Source organism: Camelus bactrianus, chromosome 19 (genome assembly GCF_048773025.1).
Source record: "Camelus bactrianus isolate YW-2024 breed Bactrian camel chromosome 19, ASM4877302v1, whole genome shotgun sequence".
NCBI classification, from domain to species: Eukaryota; Metazoa; Chordata; class Mammalia; order Artiodactyla; family Camelidae; genus Camelus; species Camelus bactrianus.
This window is the reverse complement of record NC_133557.1, coordinates 2,499,659-2,517,909: the sequence shown is the minus strand read 5'-3', so window position 1 is coordinate 2,517,909 and position 18,251 is coordinate 2,499,659. Positions and strand designations below refer to the sequence as shown.

At 45.6% G+C, this 18,251-nt stretch overlaps 1 long non-coding RNA gene across 4 annotated transcripts in view; it reads left to right on the top strand.

Moving 5' to 3' along the window:
- Positions 1 to 981: 981 nt before the first annotated feature.
- LOC123615338 (uncharacterized) overlaps positions 982 to 18,251 on the top strand; it is a 124,300-nt gene continuing 107,030 nt past the window's right edge. For 3 of the 4 annotated variants that reach the window (XR_012500531.1, XR_006722906.2, XR_012500529.1), the window contains exon 1: positions 982 to 2,303. This is a non-coding gene — a long non-coding RNA (uncharacterized LOC123615338). Of the gene's footprint in view, positions 2,304 to 3,820; positions 3,876 to 18,251 lie in introns of all 4 variants that reach the window. The other variant, XR_012500530.1, reaches the window with a different exon arrangement.

The window sequence follows — 18,251 nt, the reverse complement described above, 5'->3', positions numbered from 1 at the left end:
AAACGGAATGTAATTCAAATAATCAATACAATGGCTTCATGCTTAGTGCTGCTGTGAGCTAATATTGAAACAATGTTAAATCAAACACAGAGCTTTCAAGAAAAACCTGCTTTAGATTTTTTTTTAGGTGTGAATGTACCTGTTATTTATAGTTATCCCTTAGTTCATTTCACAAAGGATAAAGACATACTGCTATGAGATCTGTTATTATTGTAGAGAAAAACTCCAGAAGGGCTGTTGTGATTCCCACTCAGGGTTTTCATTCGGTATATGAAAGTCTCAGAACTGCCAAATTCCCACCTCATCTTTGAACATACAGAGGTAATTGTCCATCTCAGTTCTGAAATAACCCCCAGCCTTTTCTTTCTTTTTTCTTTCTTTTTTTTTAGATAGGGACTCTCAGATGTTTGTAAAGAATGGAGGTCAAAGTTGACTTTTGGTTTTCTTTTACAAAAATTATCGAAGGAATCATTTACAAAGCAAATCTTAACTAAATACTTTTCTTTGGGAGAAGTGGTTGAATTTCTAAACAGAGAAAACTTTTAAAAGCAACCTGAAAGATGTGAGAAGCATCCTTTCATTGGTAGGGCTCAACAGGTTAATTACAAACCATTTTTTTTAATAACCAGGTGAAACATGCAATTGCCTCTTGATGACCAGGCTTGGAGAGGGCACACAGGCACTTCTGCCATGTTTCCTTCGCCAAAGGGAGTTATGTGTCCAATCCTAGGTTCAAGGGATGAAAAATAGACTCCAACACTTGATGGAAGAGGCTACTAAATTATATTGCATGGGAGGGAAATCATTGGGAGAAAGTTGCAATCCATTTACCACATCAGAGAAGGCTGACTGCTACAGTAAACAATCCCCAAATCTCAAGATTTTAACACAGTCCAGGTTTATTCCTTGCCTTAAGTATAATCCAGTAAGGGTGGGCAGGGGAGTGGGTGAGGGGCTCTGTTCCACACAGTTGCTCAGAAACCTAGGGTCATGTCCAGCTGCTGTGTCATTCAAGGCCACGGAGCCTTCCACCACGTCTTCCGTTTCCAGCCAGTAGATGAGGGAAGAGAGCAAACACGTAGAAGGAACATCTCCCAATCATCACAACCTGGAGCTGTCCTACATATCACTTCCTCCACCTTTCTGATGGCCAGAACTGGGTCACATAGCCGAACAGAACAACGAGGGAGGCTAGGATATGTGGTCCAGCTGGATTAGGTGGAAAAGGGAAAATGATTTTTTGAACACCTGGCCAGACTCTGCTACAGCTACAGACTTTGTGACTGTGGAACACACCCCAGGAGAAGGGCACATTTCAGAACGTCAACGTGTGACCCTGCGGGGTGGACAAAGTTTAGGAAGATGAGGTCATGATCAGGAAGGGGAGGCAGACCCAGGTCCCTGTGTAAAATACCTGGGAGGTGAGACAGGCTTCTGGGGAAGGGTTTGGAGAGACTTTGGACGAGCTGGATGCTTTGGAGGCCGTGGAACTGTAACAGGAGATGGAGTGAAGGGCATAGGAAGAGCATTGAGCCACGTGGGGAGACTGGAGTTTGTGTGCTTGTTTAACATTGTTGCCTTAATGTGGATGGCTATGTTCGTGCTGGTCAGAATAATGTACCCCTTAGGGCTACATTAAAAAGCGATGCTCCGTGTCTCATTTGCATCTTGAAAATATGCACATACAGGTGCGGGCCAGAAAGGGCTGCGCTCAGAACATGCATTCTTACGTGAACTGCAAGTAATTGCACAAGCAAACAGGAAGTTGCGTAGGTATGCAGGGAGCTGCCTGTTGGAGAGCCGTGTGTTGGCACAGGCGGGCGCGTGCCTTGTCCGTCTGTGTATTTTAAAGAATTCTGCGGAGAGGAGGGAGGAAAAGCAGGCCCTCGGGCATCTGCTTCTCTAATGACAGCTGTCCTTTGCCCTTCTCAAGGTTTCCTTCCTGGGCAGAGCCAGGTTCAGAGCGTGTTTGTGGCCTCAGAAGACTATGTCTTTTTCAAGGTCTTAATGGGAGCACCCATGCGGGGGTGGTTTGCTCTGAAAGTTTATCCCCCTCTCCCCGTCATTCACATGTTGGGACGCCAATGCCCAATGTGATGGTGTTAGAAGGTGGGGCCTTTGGGAGGTGGATAGGTCCTGAGGGCGGAGCTCTCATGAATGGAACCAGTGCTGTTATAAAAGAGGCCCCAGAGAGCTCCCGGGCCCCTTCCACCAAGTGAAGACGCAGAAGAGCCTGTGACCCGGAAGAGGGTCCTCACCGGACGTGCTGGCACCCTGATCTCGGACTTGCAGCCTCCGGAACTGTGAGCAGTAGATTTCTGTTGTTCGTAAGCTGCCCTGTCTGTGCTGTTTTGTTACAGCAGCAGGACAGGCTAAGACACAGGGTTTGCAGGTGGCCGTCTGGACGTGTGTTAGTTCTGTGCTGGGAGTTTGTGGTTGTCTCTTTTGCCAACTGCTGAGCTGCTGAATAAGCTCCTCCTCTGAAATTCTCTTTGCTGGGATCTCTGTGTCCCGGTTTTCCTCCGGATTCTGCCGGTCACTTTCCCTCGTCTTTATCACTGGCCTCTTCCTCCATCTGTCCCTTGGATGTTTCCCTGTGAGTCCGCCCTTAACCGTCTTCTGACTTTCTGGACCAGCACTTTTCAGTCGAACTTTCTGCAGTGGTGGAAATGTTCCATATCTGAGCTGCCCTGTCCCATTGCCGGTCACCACTGACTGCTTGACATGTGGCTAGTGGGCTGGAGGAACTGAATTTTACATCTTATTTAATTTAAACTTAAATAGCCACAGGTGGCCAGTGGCTGCGTGTTGTAGGCATAGCTCTAGAATAATCTTTATGGGTAGTAATGTCCCCTGCAGTGTCGTCACCATAGTCACCATCACCAACATCGACCCATTATTGCTGATCTGAATCTCTTGCCCTGCCTGCACTCTGAGCTCATTTTTACAAATACCTGTGACACCTTGACTGGCTGGCCTGCGGTCCCCTCAACTGCGCTGTGCCTAATGTTTAACTCTGTTCACAGCACACATTCTCTCCTGGCCTTCCTTCTGTCACTTCACCCTCATTTATGTCTTAGAAGCTAGTTCTGATCTCATATGCTATCACTGAGGTGGATCCAGGTTTTGGAAAACCTAAACTTAATACAAATTTAAAGGGTGCTCTTTTTTAATTTAAAAAATTTAAAAACATTTAAAATAATTTGTTATGTGATACTGTTGACTTAATTTTGGGGGGGTAATTAGGTCTATTTTATATATCTGTATCTTTTTAATGGGGTACTGGGGATTGAACCTGGGACTCATGCATGCTAACCACACACTCTACCATTGAGCTATACCCTCCCCCATAGGGGTTGCTTTTTAAGAAAAAGAATATAGAAGCGTGAATACAAAATTAGATTCAGAGCTGTGGAGGGGCCTGAGCAAGTGAGAGAAGTATTCCTGAAATTAAGCTTTATTCCCTTTACTATAAACTGGCTTCAGTTTATCTTTAGAATATTTTACAGTTTCTGGGTTTGAATTTCAATTTGACCACTTTCTTGCTGCATGAACTTGGGCACAGTACTTAGCTATGCTGAGGTTCAGTGGGCTTATTGGGGATAACAATAATAATACCTTTTCAACTGGGTTGTTTACAAAATTAATAAGATAATATATGAAAAGACTGGTATGTCTAGGAGGTATTCTCTGATGATAATTTTATTCCCGTTCTCATTACATAGGGAATAAATAGTACCAGCAATAATAATGGTAATAATAATAGTAGTTAATGTATCAGATCAACACTTTACATAGTGTATCTCACTTATTCCTACAGGGTAGGTGCTCTCCTTGTCCCCATTTTACAGATGGGAAACTGAGGCCCAAAGAAGGTAAGCAACATGTCCAAGGTCTCCCATGCGAGTAAGGAGAGGAGCCGGGATTCGAACTGAGGCAGTTGGACCCTTGAGCTCTTAGCCTCAGGCCGTGAGCTGGGCATGTGGGATTCTTCACAACCCCCTTTGCATCAATGTGCTGAGTTCCCTCCATATGTGTTGATGTTCTTGACAGTCACTAAGCATTCCATGACTTGCTTGTGTGCTTCTGTTTCTTTCCTCATGCTGTTTCTTTTCCTTGGAATGTCCTTTACTCTTCCTCAATCTCCTGTGCGTTCCCATGTGCTGTATTCGTGTCTTAATGTAACAACCTTTACTGCTCTCACTGTAAAGGAGTTGCCATAAGGTTTTTTTTTTTTTAATTTTATTGAAGTATAGTTGATTTACAATGTTGTGTTAGTTTCTGGTGTACAGCATAGTGATTCAGTTATATATATACATATGTATTCTTTTTCATATTCTTTTCATTATAGGTTATTACAAGATACTGAGTGTAGTTCCCTGTGCTATATAGTAGGTCCTTGTTGTTTATCTATTTTACATATAGCAGTTTTATTTCCCCATTCAACAAAACGTTCTTTGTATGAGTTTCACAGATGCTTATCTCCTGGGCAACCAATCTGTTGTTACCTCACAGGGGAGCTTTGAAAAATACAGATGCCTGGGACTCCCACCCTCAGGCCACATACATCATAATATTTGGGCTTGGGTTGAGATTCACTAACCTAAAGGATTATGTTTTTCCCTCTTTGAGCTGGTTACTAGAAAGCCAAGAACCAAGTCCCAGCTCAGCTCTGCAAGGATGCAGAGCCTCTGGCTTAATTTCATCTCATCCCCTCATTTTCCCTTTACATTTTATTTGAAATTGTAAGTCACCTTGGCTTTTGGCATGCCTTTTTGTGGATCACCTAGCTGAATCTTTCAGTCACTTACAAGTACAAATATAAATGGCGATGATGCAATTGATGATGACAACAGACTTACTCTACAACGATCAGAAACTTCCTTGACGGCTGCCTGTTGGCCCACACTCTGTGGAGTGGGCCAATCCCTAAACTGATGGGTAGAAAACAGAAGATAAAATAAATTGAAATTTTGAAAAAAAAATTCTCTTTCAATCTGGGTTGCCAGCCAGTCCAGAATGAGTCCACGGCCATGGCCATTTAAATGCAGCTTGCATGTGGCCATTGGTCTGGTCGTTTCATCTGACTTGGCCCCTCCTTTGATTCTAGCTTTATTGAGATGAAAAAATCTGCCTGTTAAAAAGGGTGTATGAAATGAAATCTTGCAAAGCAAATTCCCTTGTTTATTTGAAACTACTGACATATAAATTGCAGTGTCTAACTCTACCCCCAATTCTCGTTATTTGGGGGACTTCCTGCTCAGGTGTCCCCATGTGGTTAGGTAATGACCTCTGAGTACACTGAGCAGGTACTCCGGGTACAGCTGCAGGCTTTTCAGTTTCCCATCTGCTGGCCTTCGTCCTGACTCATCTGAAAGCCAGCGTAGGGGCTGCGGCTGTGAAATGACTTTTTGTCCTCACATTTTAGGCGTTTTGAGGGCCCCAAAAGGCAAAATGGAGAGGAGTGGCTAGGGGAAGAGGGCCTGGCAAGGTTCCTTGATCTCCAGCTCGCCTTCTGCTGATGCCCGCAGATGGTGGGGGCTGAGGGCAGGCTCCTCAGGTGGGGGCTCCAGCCCTGGCAGCCTCGTGTGCCCAGAACCTCCTTAAAAGCTGATTATCCGGCTTGCCTCCTTTGTGAGCCGGCTCATTACCATTTCATTGTGTTGGGGCAATTCTCACCCTGTGCAATGAATATTGACTTCAGAATCGCTTTTCCAGCTGAATTACAGGGGGGCGGTCGGAGGGTCGGCGGCTTGCCCAGCCCCAGCCGCTCTGGCAGCTACTTGAATAGTCTCCAAGAAAAGCTGTTTGCTTGAGCATTTAGGGATAACAGAGACTGTCACAGACCGCTACAGTGATTTATTAAAAGACAGGAAAACAGGAGAAAAGACCTTTACTGATTTCTTTCACCAGCTGCCTGCTCGCCTTGCTTTCTTTCATTCTGTCTCTCTGTCTACCCCTGTGTCTCTCTCTCCACTCTTTTCTTTTTTATTCTTCCTCCCTCCTTTCCTCCTTCCTTCCTCTTTTTCTCTCTCTCTTCCTCTCTGCCTCTCCCTCACTCCATGCCTCTCTGCCTTTCTTTCTCTGCCTTCTCTTTGTTCTCATTTTTTTAAAATGAGAGAGGGACCAAGACTGCTGTGTTTCAGGCCAATGCTTGAGGGACTTCGTGCCCGTTTTCTACACCTAAACACCACACCGCAATTATAGGAGCCGGCTCTCCAGGTCGGTTATCTGAAGGTGAGGATAGGGGATTGAGGGTTTGCAATTGTGCATGGGCACAAGCACGCAAGCGCGCAAACAAGCACGACCGCACACGGGCATGCACATGAGCAGAACTATGCCCACGCGCACACACATGCGCACGCATATGCATATACGCATACACGTGCGAGCGCGCGCACGCGTGCACACATGCACATGCACACCCATGGACACAGGCACGCGCTTTAAATGGTGCGCCGCTGTCCTGGAAAGTGGAAACTACTGGGGAAAGGGAGGCAGGTTACTCCTCTTCTCGCCCCCTCCTCCCTCGAAAGACTCCGGTGGTCCTGACCTCTGGGCCCTCCCCTGGCGCAGGGCCCGGCTTCTGCAGAGGCCACCCCAGCGCTGTCGGCCTGTGTGACTCTCTGGAGCGGGTTCCCCGGATGGCCTTCTTTACCTCTTCTGGTTCTTCTCAGGCCTGTTCAACCCCCGCTATGTCCCTAGTGGCTCCTCCTGCATCAGGACACCTGACAGATGCAAACGTGGCTGCCGGGAGGGCAAACCTTCCAGGTGCAAATCCAAGAAATTGTCTTGGATGATCATTTCTGCTGAACCAAGCAACCTAGGGACCAGTAAGCAAACTGTGTCAGGGGGACACTGGGATCAGAAGGTAAAAGGGCGTGCTGGTGACGCTGAGTGCGCTGGCCACTGGTGGGCGATCATGGGTGGGGGTAGCTTTTCAAAATTAAGCCCCAAGGACTTGGTTTTCAGACCTTCTCTGAGATGCAGGAACATGGGCCTCTTCTTTGTAGCTTCCAGTTTTGCACAGATGCGTTCTCTTGGGATCCACACCCAGTCTCTCTGCTTTGCCTTTGGAGGTTATTTCTGTGCCCCTCCCCTCCCCACTCCAGCGCATCGTTCTCTCCCTGTCCTCTGCGGAGCCCCCACCTTTCACTGTGCGGTTCCCAGATGCCTGTGCCCTCTTAGCTCCCTCCATGAGGCTCTAATTAGCCTTCCCACAACCCCATAAATCAGCGGCCCCACCTCCTCTGGGGTTTGCTTCCTTCGTGGAGGCTGCAGGCTCACCTTTCCCTGCCCAGATGACAAATCAGCCATTAATCTCGGTTGGAAAAATGTTTATTGGCTGGCTTCCTTCAGCAGCCTCTGAACCGTTTGCAAATAAAGACAAGGGATCTGGGTGACCTCTCTAGAGATAGGAGCTCACAGGTGGATTTATTCTCAGGTTTGATTTTTTTTTCTTTCTTCGTGAAGAGGATAAATGTATAACAGCCTCTTGGTGCTTGTGACTTCTTATTTTTGAAGAGGTTTCAGATCTGTTGGGCTGAGGTGCGTTTGTGTCGGGCAGACTAGTTAGTTGCTGTGCTTGCTTGGAGACAGGGTGACCTGCGGGAGGAGTGAACGGGGTGGCTTGACTGGGTGCTCAGTGACTGAGCAGTTCAAACAGGGTGCTGCCATGATATTTCCACGGTCAACGGACAATGGTGCAGAAGAGTATGTGTTGGACCTCTGCATCAGCCTTGTGGTTTCCCTGCCTGCTCTCCAGGTGTTGAAGGGCTCCCGTCTCCCTTCTTGGGCTCCAGGCAGTTGGGTCATTTTATAATCTAAATTCAGTCCCCAAGAAGAGGGATGAATTCATCAACTGAGGTGTGTCTTTAAGGATGTGGAAAATAGGGGGGAGGGTATAGCTTAGTGGTAGAGTGCTTGCCTAGCATGCATGAGGTCCTGGGTTCAATCCTCAGTACCGCCATGAAAAAACAATTTAAAATAAATAAACCCTAATAACCGCCCCCCAAGAAAAAAAGGATGTAGGAAATAAACCTGGAAAGCTCAGGGGAGGGTAGGAAGGGCCTCTCTTGAGGGAGAATAGCTGTGAGGGATGATCGAGTTTTCAAACGTCATGGCTGTGGGTAAGATGTGGATGTTGGGTCCTTAAGTGTCCCATGTGGATGTTGAGTTCTTAAGTGTTCCACCTCTGCTCTAACCCTAAGGAATTTTGTGATGTGGGCATTTAGGGTGTTGGGCCAGGGCAGAGGGGTAGATACTTTCATGGTCCTCAAGCCCCAAGCAGATTGTGCCTTTCAGGAAAGATTAATGGGGCTTTGTGACCTCAGTGCAATGGATAAACTTAAAACCTGAAGCCCCTCGGGACATGATCTATAAAATGGTCCACACCAAAATAAGATGTTGGAGTCTGTAATCTTGATGTTTGTTGTCTGGTGATAGCACATTTGTCCCCACTTCCCCATCCCAACAGTTACTTTAGACAGACAATTACCCATTCAACTGATTTTTAAAAAATGCTTTTTGGTCACCAGGGCTTAAAAGAGGAGGCAACCTACATGCTATAAAAAGTATTCAGCATCTCTGTCCTTTCCTCCCTACACTCTTTGACCTTGTCAAAGAGATGTGTCTCCCTCATTACTGGAAAAATCCTTGAGGATTGCAGTACTGTGATTTTCATCTTTGTGTTACCATCTCCCTCCCAGGAGGGATGGTCCATTCTTTTTCTTTTTGTGTCCTTCACTCAACATACCGTTTTTGAGATTGATTGTTGGATGACCACCATGGTTGCACAGATGACCTTAAGCAATCCACTGAATTTTTACCCCCTTGGAATGTGTCACTGCCACTAGGGTCCAGGGGATATTACTGTTATCCAGAATGACTAAACTGCCAGTACCCATTTTGAACAAGAGCCTGGGGCTGAAATCAACTGCCTCCCTAGTCCGTGTGTGCTGGGGTTGGGGTAGAGTGCTCTGTTTTCTTCCTGGTACTTGGAAGGTACTTTCATTGGAAGCACTTTTGCATATAGCTTTAGGTCTAATAGAAACAATTTTATGACTACTGTATTTGGAAGAGGGGGTTCTTTGTTGAAGACACTTCTGTGGTCTGGCTAAGACGCTTATCTTTTGTGCAGAATATAGCTCCTATATGACTTGCAAATGAGCCCAGCCTGCTGAAAATGAAGGGATGTCTTGACCGTGGTATTCTTTGTCCTGTCTGGCCTGCAAGTCCTGACTTTGGAGAATTTTCTAGACACACTGTGCCTATGTGCTTCCTCCATTCCCTAATCGCAGGCAACTTAGGTTTGCCTGGCTTTGGTCACACTTCCAGCTAATTCCCAGGGTGGGTGTTGTACCAGTCTAGCTTCTTAGGGCTACACCTTGGGCACAGCCCAGAAAGTCACTTTAGTACGTACTTAACTTGACTCCTTTGCCAGTGGTGCACTGTTAATGATTAATGTCTTGTCCTTCATAATTAAAGATAATCATACCACCCCAGAGGTTTTATTTTAAGTTTATAGTTCCCGCTAGCAATGCTTATTGACTTGTGCAGTTACATTGTCTCATTTAGTTCTTAGATGGTAAAGAATTTTAGAGCATTGAGGGCTTTGGGGGTCATTTTTTAATATAAGAAATGAAAATACGTGTCAGAGAGCTTCACTGATTCATGAAAGTGACCGTACTAATTAGTGTTGGTGGCTGGATGGCTGAGGTGGAAGACCCTTACCTTCTAGGACAACATTTATATATAAAATCTTTGTGCAAATATGGAAGCCAGGAGGCCTATGTGTTACAGTAATTAGTTTATTAAGTTCCGCTGATAATATGTAGCCACTGCTACATTCTTCGTAGATGGGTGACGTTTGAAGCAGAGGGTTTTTATCCCAACTTGGGTGACTGGTGAGAAGATAATTTCACCTGTCTCCACTTAGTTATACTGCTTGACGTTAGTAACATTTCTGGTGTCAAGAAATTTGGGAATCATCTGTAGTTTTCTGTTCGAACATATTCTTTCTTGCTTTTGGCCTTGTGTGTCGGCTAAACCCAAACTCTGACTCCTTACTGTTTCATCGTTAAGTACAGGAGGAGAGAGGGAGGTAACCCCCATCTGGCCTCAGGGGCTCAGGACTCCCCAGTTGTTGCCTGTGAGAGCTGAGCATGTGGCTCTGAGGCTCTGGAGGATGTGGCCTTCGGGGTTATGGATCTGCTGGCTTCAGAGGAAGTCGACCTTGACTGTGAAATAGAGAGTTGGAAAAGCAGCTTTACCCAAGGGCCCACAGCTAATGATTCCAAAGTGTTGACTAAAGTATCAGGGTAAACAAACAATAGCGGGCTTTCAGAGTGTTTACTTAGCTCTGTGCCTTACAAAGGGGTTGCGTGGGCTCCCGTCCACCCCACATTGCTGGCTTGCATCACCACCGTCTGTCCGTTTTGAAGCAACTTAAGTGATTTTGACCTTTTGTTTAGGTTGTGGGTCAGCGCAGAGAGGAAGTTTTCTATAAACCACCGTGATGTTTGTCTCAAATCGGAATAGGCATGTCTTTGATTAGAATTCCTTTCAGATCCAGGAATGGCGTCAACAGGCTGGATGGATGTGTCAGACAGGAGGGGCATGTGCCTTACACTTGTCAGATGTTCACTCTCCTCATTGTGTTTAATCAAAAGCATGGCAGATGATGTGAGATGTTTCATTATGGTTTAAATCACTCGAGCAAAGTGTGTCCTGGCCAACTGTCCCCCTTCTATTGTGTTTTCATAAGCAGCATTAGATGTCCTGGTCTTATACCCAGGAGCTACTGAGGAATTTCTCAAATGGAGAAATTTTCTCAGATTTCAGCACACAAGGTAATTTTGAACCTGTAATTGCACATGGTGCCATTTTCAGAGAGGCTGGTACTACATTCAAGAAAAACTAGGCACATGAACTCTGTGCAGAACAAATACATGAAAACTGATATCAAATTAGCATATTGAGCATGCTGGATATATTATTATTATTCATTTCTCCAAATTCTTTTTGAAATGTGTGGGGGGGGAAATGTACATGCATTTAATCAACGCAATTTTACTAACTTGGAACTTGAAGTTCGACAGACTAACAATGTAGATCAAGTTTCTAGTAACAGAACTGAGGCTGAGTCCAAGGGGTCCCAATTCTTGCTCCTGGCCTGACTCAGCTCAGGGCGCCACGCCAGCCTCGGATGGACAGTCAAGTCTTTTTACTCTGAGCCGAGTGGCAGCTATCCTCTGAGCCCTCCACTGCGTTTGAGTATTGTCACCACCCCCACCTCATCCTGTCACCACTCATGAACCCATCAGATGCCAAGCAACTGTCCTCAGGGCATTTCTCCTGCAAGTCCCCATATGTCACACTTTCTCTGACCCCTTCTCCCAACAAGGATTAACCAATCCTGTGTCCTATTTCCCCAGAGTCAATCTAGATGGCTTGATAAGTAAAAAGGAGGTAACAGTAGGGGTTGTCGTGGCACCTTGTACATCTGAGCTCTTCCTGGAGAGCAGAGAACTTTCTTTCATGCCTTGGATCAAAGCATGCCTATGGGCGTCATCCTAAAACATCAAGACCATTGGGTATGGATAGTTGATGCTGAATAATAAATGAATGAATGAATGAATAATTTGAGTCTAGTGTATTTATTCTAAACGGGAAAATTAAGGCTCAGAAAACTGAAATAGTCCGAGATTTCAGGAGCAGTGGAGCAGAGACCAAAGCCAGATCTCCCAGAGGCCACACTGACCTCCTTCAGGGTCAGCTCAGGTCCAGTTTGCTCTAGGAAGAAACGTCACTCTCTCTTTTTCAATCCCTTGCTTCCTTTTGACCCATTCCTCCCTCTGTACATCTTAGCACTTGGTTCCACCGAATGCAACACATTTTACTGTTGCATTGTACGTCATTCCCATCCGAGCTCAATGCCTGGTGAATAGAAAATTCTAAGTGTTTGTGGAGGAGTAAAATGCAAATGGCTTCCAATTCTTAATACACATGAGTCTTACTTCCTGAACTGGGGGTAGACACCTGTGTTCTATTTTTTTTATTGTGTTTACTAGAGTCACAGTTATGCCGCAGACACATAGTAGGTGTTCAACAAAAGATTTCTTGACTGTAATTGAATTTCCTGGTAGCTGAACAATTTCCTGGTAGTAGACAGACTGGTGGGTAGATATAAATTAGCAAAGCAGATATAAACCATGTGTTGATCATTGAAAAGTCGTTTCATTTTTCGCCAAGATAAATGCTTTTTTAATGTGTAAAGAAATCTATAATTTTCTGTGCTTTGAATTAAAGCTCCTACTTCCCCAGGTTTCCTGCCTGCTTCTGGCTGCTCTTAATGAGCTAATTTACCCCACCGAGGTGAGAGGTTTCCTCTTGGGAAGGGGTTTAGATGGGCCTCGCTCACATCCAGGGCCCCAAAGCGTTTCCTTACAGGGCTTTAAACACTCTGAATGTATTGAAGAGAGAAGCCAAGAAACAAATCTGTTGTTTTAAGCTTTATTCCTTGAGGCTCAGTGGCTGGGCTTTCCTCCCGCTTTGATCACACTCGCTGGAGTGACTGGGCTGGAGACTGTGGAGAAGGGCTGGGTCTCCTTCGGAAGCCCAGTTCAGCGGGACCCACCCAGCTCCACACAATGAAAATCAAGTTGTCAAGCCTTTGAGGTGGCTGTGAAGATTTATTCTTCCTGGGCAAATTGGTAAGACATTTGTATTTTAAAAAAACAAAACAAAACAAAACACTTTGATGAACTCGATAAGGAAGCCCTGGTTTGAAGGTGGGAAAACATTCTAGAGGTTTTTCCACCGCTGAACGGGGTTCTCAACATTCATTGCCAAGCTTGACCTGTGGAAATGAACTTGCCCTTCAAATTAATGACAAGATCGTAAAGGGGGCGGTGAACACATGGGGATGACGGAACACGTGCTTACTTTGTCTTAGAATATAAGCCTCCATGAGGCAGAAGCTGTCTTAGAAACCTTCTCCATTCCTCTCCCGGGCCCCCAGTTGCCCACTAGTCTTTTGATGGCTCTGTTTTGATTATATTAGTTATGTCACTAATTATGATCCTATTGCTTCCATGACTTCTCCCAGTTGAAGCAATGGAAGATGCAATTTTTATTATGCATATAATGGAAATACTTTCTGTCCTTTCTGAGGCCATGTGGGTTGTTTGTTGTAGGAGCGTCACACACTGTTCCCAGTATGTTTTGGTCACATTCAGTCCTCGAGGGATCTAGGAAAGGAAATGGATGTGAAATATCTTTCTCTTATATTCCAGAAAGCCTTTTTAGCCAGGAACATCTGCCAATGTCCCTGAGATGGTTCTCTTTAACATCCTTTGGTTAAGCAGACCATTATGAACAGCTCTTAGAAGGCTGTGAGCTCCAGACCAAAAAAAAAAAAAAAAAAAAAAAAAAAAACAAAAAAAAAAACAAAAAAACCACATACACACACAAAAACCAAAAAGCAAGAAAACAAACAAACAAAAAAATCCCCACAGGCATTTATCCACCGGTAGCGGTAGAAATTCTCCAATAATTGGGGGTTTTTCTTGGGAAAATCAGAAAACCATCCTTTGCTTCTGTTACTGGGACAGCCCTGTCTTGGGGTGAAACTGACAGTGTTGCTCAGTGGAGAGCCCCTGGGCTTGTAACAGATGGAAGCAGGTTTGAATTCCTTGGTGGGCACTTGTTTGCTATGTCACCTCGGGTAGATGCTTAATTATTCTTGCTCAATTAACTCAACTGTAAAATCAGGGTAATTGCGTTTTGCTGGTTGGAGCCATTCAGGTTGTGAAGATCAAAGGCAGGCTCAGGTTACTTGGGGATTACGACAAGAGACATGGGCACTTTAGGAAATGTGGCAAATGGTCATCGTGCAGAAGAAGGCAACCCCTTCCTACAAGGCCCTGCCATATTCATGGCCTGGTTTCTTCTCATCTCCTCGTCTCTCTGCACATCTGTCTCCACTCTGCCTTCGGGGGTTTTTCTTCTTTCTCCTCTTTCCATGGCTCTCTCTCCTTGACCTTATCTTGCATTCAAACTCCACCAGTAGAGAGGATCCCACTGAATCAGGAGGTTACCACCGAATAGGGAGCCCCTGTTGGTCAGAGTTCTCATGCCAGACTTCCTCAGCCTGTGGATGGTTGCCTTTGGCGCAGGATCCAATCCCTGAAACCATCTTCAGCAGCTGGGTCAACATCCCCTACATTGTTCAGTAGGGGACAGCCCTTGATAATCTCCATTTGCTCCTCCAGATCTGTTCTCCATTCTTCTCTGCCCTGCTATGTGTGCCCTGGGGACGGACCTCTGAACTGTTTTGCCTGTGCTCCATGGCTGTGGGTTTCCTGTTAGGCGTAGCTGATGGGAAGCATTGGAAGGAGATCAGACAATGGAAGGGAGAGAAGTTGGGGCATTTGTTGTTCATCTCCTCCCGCCCCCCTAACCTGGCTGTGGTTCCGTCAGTGCCAAGCCTCTGTCCATCAGCCCCGCTAGCACGGCTACCACTCTCCCTAGCATTTTAGTAACAGTCCTCTTCTCCAGGCCTACAGGGTAATGGCTTCCCACTTTTGCTGGATCCTGGGCGCTTCACCATCCCTAGCTGGTTTTGTAAATAGTCCCTTCACTCAACTCAGTGAGCCCTTTCAGTGGGCCAGGTCTTTCTTGTTGGAACCTTGACTGGTACAGGGATCGCCACCCGCATGCTGTCCAGGACAGACACTCAACTTCAGGGAGAGTTGTAAGAATTAAATGGGTTTATGTTCCTAAGGGTCTAGTGTCTTAAGAGACTCAATAACTTGAAGCTCTTAACAGTATTACTTCGACCACGTTTGTGTGGAAAAGCTGATCAGTGGTAGTTAGGAGGCAGAAAGTGCCATCCAGTGCAATAACCTGAAAGTAGCCACTTTCAAGATCACAGGAATGATGTTCACAGGCTCACCAGAGGCACCATCTTGATTTTTCTGTAGCAAATTCAGAGAGATGGGAATGTGACAAGGCTTTGTGGGATATTATTTAAAGACACGATATGGGGCATCCATTGTTATTACGTTATTAAAACAACATGATAGAGTGGGGCTGAGCTGAGCTAAGAGGAGGGCAGGAGTAGTAACTCAAAGTGAGGGAGAAATAGGGAATAGGGTGATGGCTGCTACTGTCCCTTTGCAGTGAAAAGTTCTGGGCAACCAAGAGTCTGTGACAGAATATCAGGAAAGAGATGACATTTATAGCTAATTAGAAAAAAAAAATCCCAAAATGGTAGACACAGAAGGATGGGCAGATGCAGCTTAGCTCAAGTGTCATCTTGTATGGATCAGTAAACCAAAGCCTGGGAGGCTCAGTCCATGGGTCAGGAGGACAGATGTGTGGTCCATGCATGGCCATTCATCCTCCCATGTCCTTGATGCACATAAACAATGATCATGGCACTGGTTCCCATGCAGCTCAAGCAAGAGCTAGATTCCTTCACTCCCTGGAGTCCATGTGCCATCCCCTGGATGGGGTCTGTCGCTCTCAGACCCAAGGTTTAGTGATTACAGCACTTGTTAGTGACAGAGCAGAGCAGGGCTGATTTTGCCTTTTAAATCTCAAGTTTTCAAGTTTCACAGTTATACAGATTATATGAAATAGAGCTTTTTGATGACATGTGTAATTCATGATAAGCTGCAGCAGCAGGCGTGAGAGGGAAGGGGGTTGATACAGACAGGTACATTCAGCATTTGTCATCCAGCCTGAAAGTTACAGGCTTATGAGTTCTTTCATTTTTCTTCTTATTGCCACCTTCCTCTGGTCTATTTATGCATTGGTTTAGACCACCTCCATAAGACCAGTGAGAGGAGACTCAGATTAATCTCTTTTTCTCCTCGTTTGGCCATAGGGTTTGTTTGGCTCAGTTTCTAGATGAGCTGCCTCCAGCTCTGGTTACTCACTGTTGTTTGGCCACCGCTCTGGCAAAACTGAGCACTGGTTTTAACAAACAGCGCTGCCCACTTAACATCACACGTCATTCAGCCATTTGAAAGCACCATAAGATTTGCAGAAGACACTTCTTTAGGTTTTTTTTTTTTAACCTTTTGCTCTCAGTGACCTATGGGGTTGAACCATGTACATGTGTTGATATTCATCTATTTTTAAATTACAAAAATGGCAGCTCCATTTAGTTCAATCAACTTACCACTGATACCTTTGCACTCTTGTAAAGAAATCCCTGAAAATGTGAGTCTACAAATGGTAGATATTGGTAAACAGGATTGTTTTGGACTGAGAGCAACTGTGTGACATCTAGTCATGATCTAAGATACCTGTTGTCACTAGGTCAGTGTCCCATCGAGGGAAGGCAGCCCCACCCAGCACAGCCACCTGCCTTACGCTGCTCGAAGGTTATAAGCTCCAGGTGAAGCAGATGCACTGAATGACTTTCACATTAACCTTGCCAGCTAATAGGTGTGATGCTCATGGAACTAGGGGATTATCTTCTTCCCCCTGTAAGTTACCACCTTCTACAGTCAATATTGGAAATATGGGCCCCAAAGACCTAAACGTTTAACCTAAACAACTGTTGTTCACTCAGTTGTCTAAAACCCACCAGTTTTGCTCACTCCCTTTATGTGCCCACACTCTGTGATGATCGTTGCCACTTGGCTCTTAATTTACAGGTTTCATACAGAAATAGACTCATGGATATAGAAAATAAACTATGGTTACCAAAGGGGAAAGAGGGTGAGGGGTAAATTAAGAGTTTGGGATTAACAGACACACACGACTGTATATAAGACAGATAAACAACAAAGACCTACTGTATAGCACAGGGAACTATATTCGGTTTCTTACAATAAGCTATAATGGAAAAGATGCTGAAAATATATGTGTATATATGTATGTATATGTATAACTGAATTGCCTTGCTGTATAACTGAAACTAACATTGTAAATCAGCTATACCTCAATAAAAAATAAAATTAAAAAAATTACAGGTTTCATAGACAGCAATAATACAGTAGGTAGGGACTTGGTCTCCAGCCTCTGGAGTTACAGGAACAGGTTTCTCAGCCCAGCTTTGCTGCTTCTAGGTGTGTGTGGGATTATCCTTCATAGCTGTAGTTTCCCCCACCTCACGATGGTGCTAGCAATTGAACACACTCCATGAGTTGTTAGCTAATGCATGTAAGATGCTTCCACGAGAGATACCTAATCCTCAAAAGTGTTAAGTCTTACTGGTTGTGGTTGTAGTGGTTGGTAGGATGTTATCGGTAGGATGTTGCTCCAGCATGGTTTGCCAAGTTGGGGTGCAATCACATTCAGCCCAGAGCCCTTTTACCTGCTGGGAGCCTCTCTGCCAGCTTCTGCCACCAGCTGGAACCTCTGACCTTCAGAAGGTTTTCTATGGGCACACGGAGCTGCCTCACCCCCACCAAGAACCGTGAGTGCCTGGGAGTTTACATTCCTGGCCAGTCCCAGCCTGACCATCTGTAGCCAAGACTGACAGGTGGAACTATGAAAGCCTGGCCCCCTTTCCCTAATGCAGGACAGACTCCAAGGTACAAAGATGCTCTAGAGCTCCCCTGGGGACCAGGCAGAGGCTGGGAATTTGTGGGAAATTTGCACCCTTGCTTGGCGTCTTCCCCTTCCTGCCCAGGGACCCCCTCTCTGGTTTCCCTTGACAGTACTTCCTTAAACAGATCACAAGAACAGGAATCCTTGCTGCAGCCAGCCGCAGAGAGTACTGTGTTTTGTCTACACAAAAACCTCCATGTAGGAATCCCATTTTACACATGTGGGAATGGAGGCTCAGGGAGGCCACGTGACTTCCTGAAGTTCACTCGCAAGTAAGTAGCAGCACCTGGACTCCCACCTCCAGTGGCTCTGTCCTGAAAGGTGCACCTGTTTCCAAATCACTTCTCTCCATTTCCCCCAGTTCTTCCTGAGAAAAAGAGAAAGGCTCTAGTGAGTGATCTTAGGAGGCCTGTGGGATTGAGGCGGCAGAGAAAAACTTGAACCAAGTTAAAGAAAAAGGGTGGCAAATCTTATCACAAAGGCTGGATCCTGTTGCTTTTGAAGCCACATGGCAGAGATTCTCTGATAGCAGCGAGAAGGGCCTGGGAGGGGACCTGAGGGCTATTGTATTTCTACACGCCGGCTACACTGCAGCCTGCTCGATGCTGGCTTCGGCTCGCTTCGTGCTTAAACCGCTTATTAAAGTCTAGACGCAACATAAAAGCACGTAAATTGGTTCCAGC